The sequence below is a fragment of the Mauremys mutica genome, chromosome 2 (assembly GCF_020497125.1).
Source record: "Mauremys mutica isolate MM-2020 ecotype Southern chromosome 2, ASM2049712v1, whole genome shotgun sequence".
NCBI lineage: Eukaryota > Metazoa > Chordata > Testudines > Geoemydidae > Mauremys > Mauremys mutica.
Genome location: NC_059073.1, coordinates 236,501,737 through 236,510,349, shown reverse-complemented (window position 1 = coordinate 236,510,349; position 8,613 = coordinate 236,501,737). Strand labels below are relative to the sequence as shown.

The 8,613-nt window shown below is 49.6% G+C and overlaps 1 long non-coding RNA gene across 1 annotated transcript; it reads left to right on the top strand.

The window, feature by feature from the left end:
* Positions 1–454: 454 nt before the first annotated feature.
* On the top strand, positions 455–8,301 carry LOC123364005. The gene is made up of 3 exons (XR_006576968.1): positions 455–553; positions 6,697–6,803; positions 8,253–8,301. It is a non-coding gene; the product is annotated as an uncharacterized LOC123364005 (long non-coding RNA).
* The last annotated feature ends 312 nt before the right edge of the window (positions 8,302–8,613 follow it).

Here is an 8,613-nt window from a genome sequence, read left to right as displayed (position 1 = left end):
GAAAGGGGTGGGGAGCCACAGGGTTCTGTAAAGTCTGCATAAGTTTTCCCAGAGTAACTGAGAGACGTCCCTACAAGTGTGGTGAAGAAACTGAGCTTCGGGGTGTTTTTCTGAATCGACCCTCTGAACTTTTTTAGGAGACATTTAAACTCATTTAAGCAGGAAAGAACCACAATGGGAGGCTTTAGTCCTTTTACCCATTTCTGGTCCCCACAGCAGCTCGTCTTCACCGGAAATGGTTTTCTTGCTTTGGGCGGGGGTACCTGTGGGGAAGGAGTCACTGCCAGGAGATGTGGAAAGGGGGCCCCAGAGCGTTACCTTGAAACCTGATCCCCCGGGATGTGGCGGGAGGGAAACAAGGTAGCTGAAAAGTGGGCGGCCGGCAGCAGCCTGCTGTTTATAAAGGGCAGGGGGAAGCGGGCACGGAGGTTTAGGCAGAGCAGCGTCTGGGACACACCACAGCGGGGAGGCTGCCTGGGGCAGGGCGCGGAGGCAGGTGCGGGCGCTCCGCAGTCACAGCCGGGCTGGGAGCAGCGCAGGGAGCAGCGGGCAGGTGAGGCTCAGAACCGCTGGGACGGGGCCAGTCTCCTGCTGAGGAATCTCTCCCAGCCCCGAGCCCGGCTTCCCCTACCTGCCCCCACCGCCACCCCCCGCCCCGGGCAGGAGGCCGCCGGGGCTCGGCCCAGGGCTGAGCGATGGGGACGCTCCAGCCCCCCTGGCGCCAGCGGCGTGTCCGAGCGACCCCCTGGCCCAGCCCCTCCCCGCTCCCCTCCCGCGGGGGCTCAGCGGCGCACGCGGGCAGCGGGGCCCCTTCCCCGGCAGGAGCGGGGCCGCGTCTCTGGGGGCTGCTCGCTCCGTGGCCAATGGCAGCTCGGCGTGACCCGCGCCAGGGGAGCCCTGCCTGCCGCCGGGACTGACAGCAAAGGGCTCGCGGGCACTGCAGGGGGCGGAGGGGACAGTCAGCGGGTCCGAGCCTGGCGGCGCCAGGCGTGTGTAGTGTGTTAAAGTGCTCTGGGCAGGAATGTGCTACTGGCAGCAGTTACCGGTACCTAATGTGAGAAACTGCTAATGGAGTAAACTGCTCCCGGCTGTAGCAGATGCCTACAGGTAGCAGTTTCTTGCACTACGGTCCATGTGAAATTGCTACGTGTAGAAATGTGCTACCTGTAGCAGTCGTTTATAGTGTAGATTGTAAGAAACAGCTTTTGTAAAAAGATGCTGCTTCTCTCATAGCTCATGTTCTAGACCTTATTTTTTTCTCTTCTCTGGACTCTCTTCAACTTGACCACATCTATCCTGAAATGTGGCACCCAGAACTGGACACAGCGGCTGTCCAGCTTCAGCGGTAATTTGGCGGGGGGCGTCCTGGTTTGAGAATTGGCCTGCTAAACCAGGGGTTGTGAGTTCAATCCTTGATGGGACCCTTTAGGGATTAGGGGATTGGCTCTGCGTTGAGCAGGGCATTGGACTAGATGATCTCCTGACGTCTCTTTCAACCCTGATAATCTATGATTCTATGATCATGGGAGACTGTATCAAAAGCCTTACTAAAGGCAAGATAGACCATGTCAACCACTTCCCTACCATCCACAAGGCTTGTTACACTGTTAAAGAAAGCTATCAGTTTGGTTTTACACGTGAGACTACTTGAATTAGCTACATCAGGCCTTTTTTAGCATAGTAAAACCTGTCGCTGCTGTAGGTAGCCCAGTCCTACAGCTTGCAGTTTCTTATGTGTGTGTGTGAGAGAGAAAATGCAATGTGTAGGGATGTGCTACCTGTAACACTGCAATCTGATGAAGCTAATTCCTACAGATAGCAGTTTCTCACACCCTAGATATGTGAGACTGCTATCTGTAGCAGTTAGCTATGTCAGATTGCCCTTTTTAGCATAGTAGGACCTGTCGCTGCTGCAGGTAGCCCAGTCCTACTGGTAGCATTTTCTCACACACTGCACTCTGTAGGGATGTGCTACCCAGCGTATACTGCCAAACCAAAGCTTCCCAAAATACAGTGGGATATCTATTCATGGTGCACCTCACTCTAAATCTGTAAAAGTGCTTCTGGTGAGTACCCGGAGTGCTGAGACAAGGAGTCCAGGAGGCATGCACACAAGTGGCATAGTGACTCTATGCTGACATAAGTTGAGTTAACCCACACATAAAGTGTAGATATGGCCCTAGGCATATGAAATGTTTGGGAGAGGTAACAGGAACTGTATGAGTGTAGTCTAAGAGTCATTCAGGGGTTTAGGCTCAAGGCACTGGAACTGGCCTTACTGCACCCTACAGGCTCAGGAACAAAGAGGCACATAAAAAAATCATTTATTTATTAAAATTTCTTGACTCAGGGGTGTATAACTCATGTTTCACTGAAGTAAATCTCAAGGATTATCTACACTGGCAAGTTAAAGCGCTCTAACTTGCTGGCTCAGGGGTGTGAAATATCACACACACACACACACACACACACACACACACACACATCGCAGCAAGTTTGAGTGCTTTAAAGCACTATTGTGGACAGGCTCGGCCAGGGGTGGCTCCAAGCACCAGCCCACCAAGCGCATGCCAGGGGCAGCAAGCCGTGGGGGATGGCCTGCTGGTCGCTGTGAGGACAGCAGTCAAGCTGCCTTCAGTGGCATTTCTGCAGGAGATCCGATGGTCCCCTGGCTTCGGCGGCAATTTGGCAGCAGGTACGCCGAAGGCGCAGGACCAGCGGACCTCCCGCAGGCATGCCGCCGAATCCACGTTACCAGCGGACCTCCTGCAGGCATGCCGCCAAAGGCTGCCTCACTGCCGTGCTTGGGGCGGCAAAATACACAGAGCTGCCCCTGGGCTCGGCTCCCAGTGCTTGGAGCTAATCCCCTCATTGAGGTGGATTACCAGGAGCACGGGCACCCACGGCAGCGCTTTGAACTTTGTAGTGTAGACATAGCCTTAGTAGGTTAGATCAGACAAAGAAGAGTTGCATTGACTAGGCATGGGAATGCCTGTGCCTTTAAGAACCCAGCCCTGGGAAGCGGATGCTGAGAGGTGCTGTCTGTGAGAGGAGAAATTAAAAAAAGCCCCTTTGCCCCCCACCATTTTTGCAAACACGGGTGTCTCAATGCCACTGGGGTAACTGTTACCCCCTGTGCCCAGGGCTGGCTCCAGCTTTTTTGCCATCCCAAGTGGCGGGAAAAAAAAGAAAGAAAGAAAGAAAAACCTGGTTGAGCTGCTGCCAAAGTGCCGCTGAAGAGGAAGACGGAGTGAAGGACCCGCCGCCGAATTGCTGCCGAACACTGAAGCTGACCGAGTGAGCCGCCGCTGAACTGCCACCGCTGACCTGGATGTGCCGCCCCAACAATGGATGGTCTGCCTCCCCTTTCTATTGGCCACCCCAGGCACCTGCTTCCTTTGCTGGTGCCTGGAGCCAGCCCTGCCTGTGCCCCTGCCTGTGGCAGGTTTTGCCCTCTGTCATCCTCTGCCAGCACCTCACCTTGAGCTTAAATCCTGCTCCACCCCCCGAGCCCTGATTTTGCCCTTTAGCCTAGTGCTGCCTCCAGCTCCTTGACCTCCGAACCAGTCAATTTCCGCCCCCTGCTCAGACTCTGGCCACACTACCCCCCCCACAGCTCCAATTTGCAGCCTTTGCCCCTTTTTAACCCCTGCAGATAGCAGTCAGCAGATTTATGCGGCTAATAAGGGCAGGGTGAAGGGCAATGGCTTCAGCAGATGTTACTGAGCATGCTCAGTTCATGTGACCATACAAGAAAGCCACTTTGCCCAAATAAAAAAGCCTCTTGTCCCCTCAACAAGCTATTTTTTGCAAACACTGGTGTCTCAGTGCCACTGGGATAACTGCTACCCCCTCTGCCCCTGCTTGTGCCAGGGCTTTGCCCTCTGTCACCCTCTGCCAATGCCTCACTCCTGGGCTTAACTCCATCTCCTCCCCCCCCAATCCCTGATTTTTCTCTTTAGCCCCTCTCCTAATGATGCCTCCAGCTGATTGACCCCCCCGACCAGTAAATTTCCACCCCCTGCTCAGACCCTGGCCACCCTCCTCTTCCAATTTGCCCCCTTTGCCACTTTTTAACCCCTCTCAAAAGCAGTCTGCAGGATCCTGTGGCTAATAAGGGCACGGTGAAGTGCAGTGACTTCAGCAGATTAACTGAGCATAAGTAGGACATTACTACGGAGAGCACTTTATTACACTACACTCGCAGCGGGGCTCAGGCAGTGATTTAAAGGGCCCTGGGCGGTAGCAGTGGGCAGCCAGGAGCCACTGGCCCTTTAATTCACCCCCAGAGCCCTGGGAAAGCAGGCGGTAGGCTATGAATAGCTTGGCTTTCCCACCATGTGGGAGAGACCAGTTGGGAAGCAGAGGGAGGAACAGGTCTGCCTGCAGTCTGCCAGCACAGCACTTCCAGGCCCAGCAACTGGCCTAACTTGTAACCCCAGCCTGCAGAAAAGCCCCAGGAGAGGACAATCCACCTGTCGCTGCCTGCCAGCAACCAGAGGAGATGGCAGGAGAGACAGGCTTTCACTGCTTCCAGCCTGTCTGCCCTGCAGCCAGCCCACACCAGATCTGGGGTTTTAGAACCCAGGGGTTCCAAGCTTTAAAGACTGTCAGCACTGTTTCAGAAGGGAGTGGGCGGTTAGTCCATTTCCAGTGATCGCTAGGCAGGACCTGCTTGCCCGAATCAGTCTCCTGACCACTCAGCCAGAAATAGAACCTGAGGGAGTATCCGGCATTAGGACATGGCTACACTTGCAGATGTAGAGAGCTTTGAATTAAACCAGCCTTTGGAGAGCGCAGCAGGGAAAGTGCTGCATACTGTCCACACTGACAGCTTCAAGCGCACGGGCATGGCCACATTTGCAGCACTTGCAGCAACACTGGGAGCAGCTATCCCAGCATGCAAGTGACTGCAACGTGCTTTTCAAATTGGGGTGTGTGGAGTGGAGTGTGAGAGGGAGAGTGTTGTGTGTATGTGTTGCGGGAGGCAGAGAGTGGGTTTTTGGGGGGCTGAGAGCATGTCAACATGATGTCTTGTGCATTCAGACAGCAGCAGATCCCCACCCGCAGCATTCTGCAGTAATGGTTGCTTTGTCTCGGAGCAGATAAGCATGCCGGTTGTCAGAAATGGAGCTTTGAAAGGGCATATCCGCATTCATGCAGTGATTCCAAAACAATGACAAGAGTGGCCACTTGACTTAAGGGGATTATGGGATGTTTCTGCAGGCCGATCAGAGCGCAGTAATGCAACACCCTGTTCACACTGGTGCTGCAGCATTCCAGCGGAGGCGCATCAAACGTTATTCCACACGCCGAGGTGGAGTACCAGGTCTAGTTGCGGAGTCAGAACGCTCTACATGCCTTGCCAGTGGGGACAAGTAGTGAGCTAGGGCGCCCGTGCCTGGTTTCATGCACTCTAATTCACAAGTGTAGCCAAGCCCTTAGAGTTATATGGGCAGTTAAGTTGTAATTTTGCACCATGAAGGCACATTTCATCTGCGGAAGGATTTTGATCTACCTGGATCATCAAGACCTGCACTGCCCATTCCCAGTATAATAAAGTGTGTTTCTAACAGTATTTTCTTACAGGCCTGCAACATGTCTCTACATGCACCACCTGAGATGCAGGGAACAGACAGAACTGGGGGTGGGAGTGGGAAGAGACACTTTAGTTTAGGAAAATTCAGAGAGTATGTGGTCACGTGACCTAGCATGCCTCTTGGCAGAGCCTTTAGTAATTACAAAGCATTATTGATCTCTAATCATTTTAATCATTTAATATTTTCACTGATTGTCTATTTCTCTTTGGTCATGTCCTTATATAAAGTTTATAGTTATTTTTTATAATGTGTTTGCTTATGTGAGTTTGAATTATTTGTGAGTTCAAGTGCTGTAGCCACAGCCTTAGTGTGGTTATCCCTTGTCTTACTGGAAGCACCACCAAGTAGCTTGATCCTTTAGCATGCCAGGGTGGGGAGGCAGGCACCTACCAGCAGCTCACACAACTGAGCCCAGGGTGACCAAAACTTTGGAACTGTCCAAAAGCGGTGAGGTACCCCTCTCCTGTTTGCACTGCATTCACGTACTAAGCCAGCACTGACAGGGGGGTTACATCTCTACTTTGTTAAATAAACTTTTGCTCGTTTTCACTATAAACGTATCTAAGTGTCGTGTGTTAAGCAAAGAGGTGATCTGAGCTGGAACTGGTAAGCTGGGGTGTGCTGTTCCTTTCCAAACAGCAAATCTGTAAATGCTGTGAGTTTGCAGTGGAGCAGGGAGATGCTCGGAGAGCTCAGGGGTTGGAATGTGCCTATCGCTAACCTGTAAAGAGACAGCAGGGCCTGCCTAGGCCTAAAGGGGAGTGCTTGTGTTGCCTGTGGCCACTGGAGTTGAGGAGCTGACCCCCATCAGGCACAGACAAGACTTTCTCCTGCTAAGGGCAGGTGGCCACAGCCCTGGGTACCCCCAGGAAGCAGGCCACATTGTTGTCCTAATTTTTAAAAATGAACATAGTTCTTTAGAAAAGTAATTTACCCTGATGTAAAAATAGTATGTAATGATAAATATTTTTTCTTCCCTGGGAAAAGTTGTTGAAAGGAAACAAATAATTAATAAAGAAACATAAACATATCTTAATGTGAACTCTTTGAATGGCTATTGTCTCTGAAAGGTTGTGCTGTTTTCTTGTGTATGCAGATTTTACACAAAGTGATCTACTTCTGCAAGTCTAATAACCATACAACAGAATAACACAATGAAGGATGATTTCATACATTACACAGAAAAGGAACCACTTAGTCCCAGTAAGTTTTTCGGTTAGTTGTTTCTTCTTTTGAATGTTAGGCTAGTTGTTGGAAGGATGTACTCCATTGCCACGAAACTAATCCACATTTTGAATCTTGTCTGGTAGCCATGAGGGATTTCTATGGAAAAACAGATCAGCCCTCCCATCGTCCTCCACAAATCATGCTGCCCTGGCTATTAAGCTTTCTTCTGTGGCGTCTTTACCCAGCGAGTATGGACCCTTCTTGGGGATCTGTGTGGAGGAAACAGCATTCAGAAAATATTCATAGCAAGCACTGAATACACGTATTCTCTTTTAACTTAATCACAGCACAGGCTGGGCGTAGCTCTGTGTGGCCTTTCTACCAACTTAAGTGACCCTGGTGTACCTAGTGAGTCACTCTAGTTTGAAAATAACTACGTCTTCCATCCTGCAAGCATTTATGCACATGAGTAGTCCCATTGAGTTTCAATGTGGCCGTTCACATGCATAAAGTTATTGACATGCATCAGCAATGGGGCCTAAGTGTGCAAATGCTCCACTATGTGAGTCAGGAACCAGTTTACTGCATTTGAAGTATTTTATATAATCATAACAAAAATAATAGTGTCCTGTAAGTCTCTACAAAGATGTTCTAAAAACTAGTGATGGAAAACACAGTAGTTATAGTTCAGGTTGAGAGAGGATAGACAGCTAGAACACTATTCTGTTCTGATTCCTCTGCCTGTTTCTTTCATCCACTTGTTATTTCTCATCTTATTCCTTGATTACAAACTCTTTTGGGTGGAGATCCTCTTTTTTTGCTTGTTTGTGCAGCCATAGCACAGTAGGGTTGAGGCCTGTAGGTAGTACTGAAATGCCAACAAATATGTCTGCCTGTTCCACTCTAAGGCCCCAATCCTGCAAAGACAAAAGCCTGGTCTACACCTAAAAGTTAAGTCCACCTAGCTACATTTCTCAGAGGTGTGAAAAATTCATGCTCTTGCGAGACATAGGTAAGCCGGCCTAAGCCCCAATGTAGACACCATTAGGTTGACAGAAGAACTCTTCCAGCAACGTAGCAGGTGGATTCACTAATCCCTTCCACCATTGTAGTAAGTGTATATGCTACAGAGAGCATAGCTGCAGCTGTGCCACTGTCGCATTTCTAGTGTAGACATACACTTAGGCATTCCCTCAGTTTTTGCAAGGCTGAGGTCCAAGTTAATCTTTAATGACTTCCCTTAAAATTATTTTTTTGAGCTGAAAATAATGTTTGTTCTCAGCTTGCATGTGATCTTTGGGGAGGAAAAAATTGAAAGTTACTGACCTGTTTCAAGAGCATGAGACAAATGTGGTTTTCCTGCTTTAAAAAAATCAACAGTTTTGGTGCTCCAATAATTCAGAAAGGGATTTATTGTGCTTCAATAGAATCTGACTTAAAAGACCTTACTATTTGTGAAAGCAAAACCTACCTTCCCCTCCACAGAATCTGCAAGTAATGGCTATTACAATCCTGCTTTCCAACATGATGAAAAACCAGAGCAGAATAACGAGTTACAGAAGAACAAGAAAAAGTAGGGGTTCCTTGATCTTAACATGCTGTTAAATTTCTTGCCTTGCCTTTCAAGAAAGGGTCTGGATTAATTTTTCATTAATCTCTTTAGAAAGAAAAATGAGGAGGCAAAGGAAAAGATGGTTGGCATTTTGAAATTGGTTAGTGCATAGTTTACTGGTTTGATTTATAGTTCTCATTGTTCCTTTTCTTTGCCTGTTGTACATTATGTTGACAGACGAATGTGCATCCACAATACTGCATTTCGAAAGGGAAGAAAGAGGTCTGTGCAAAA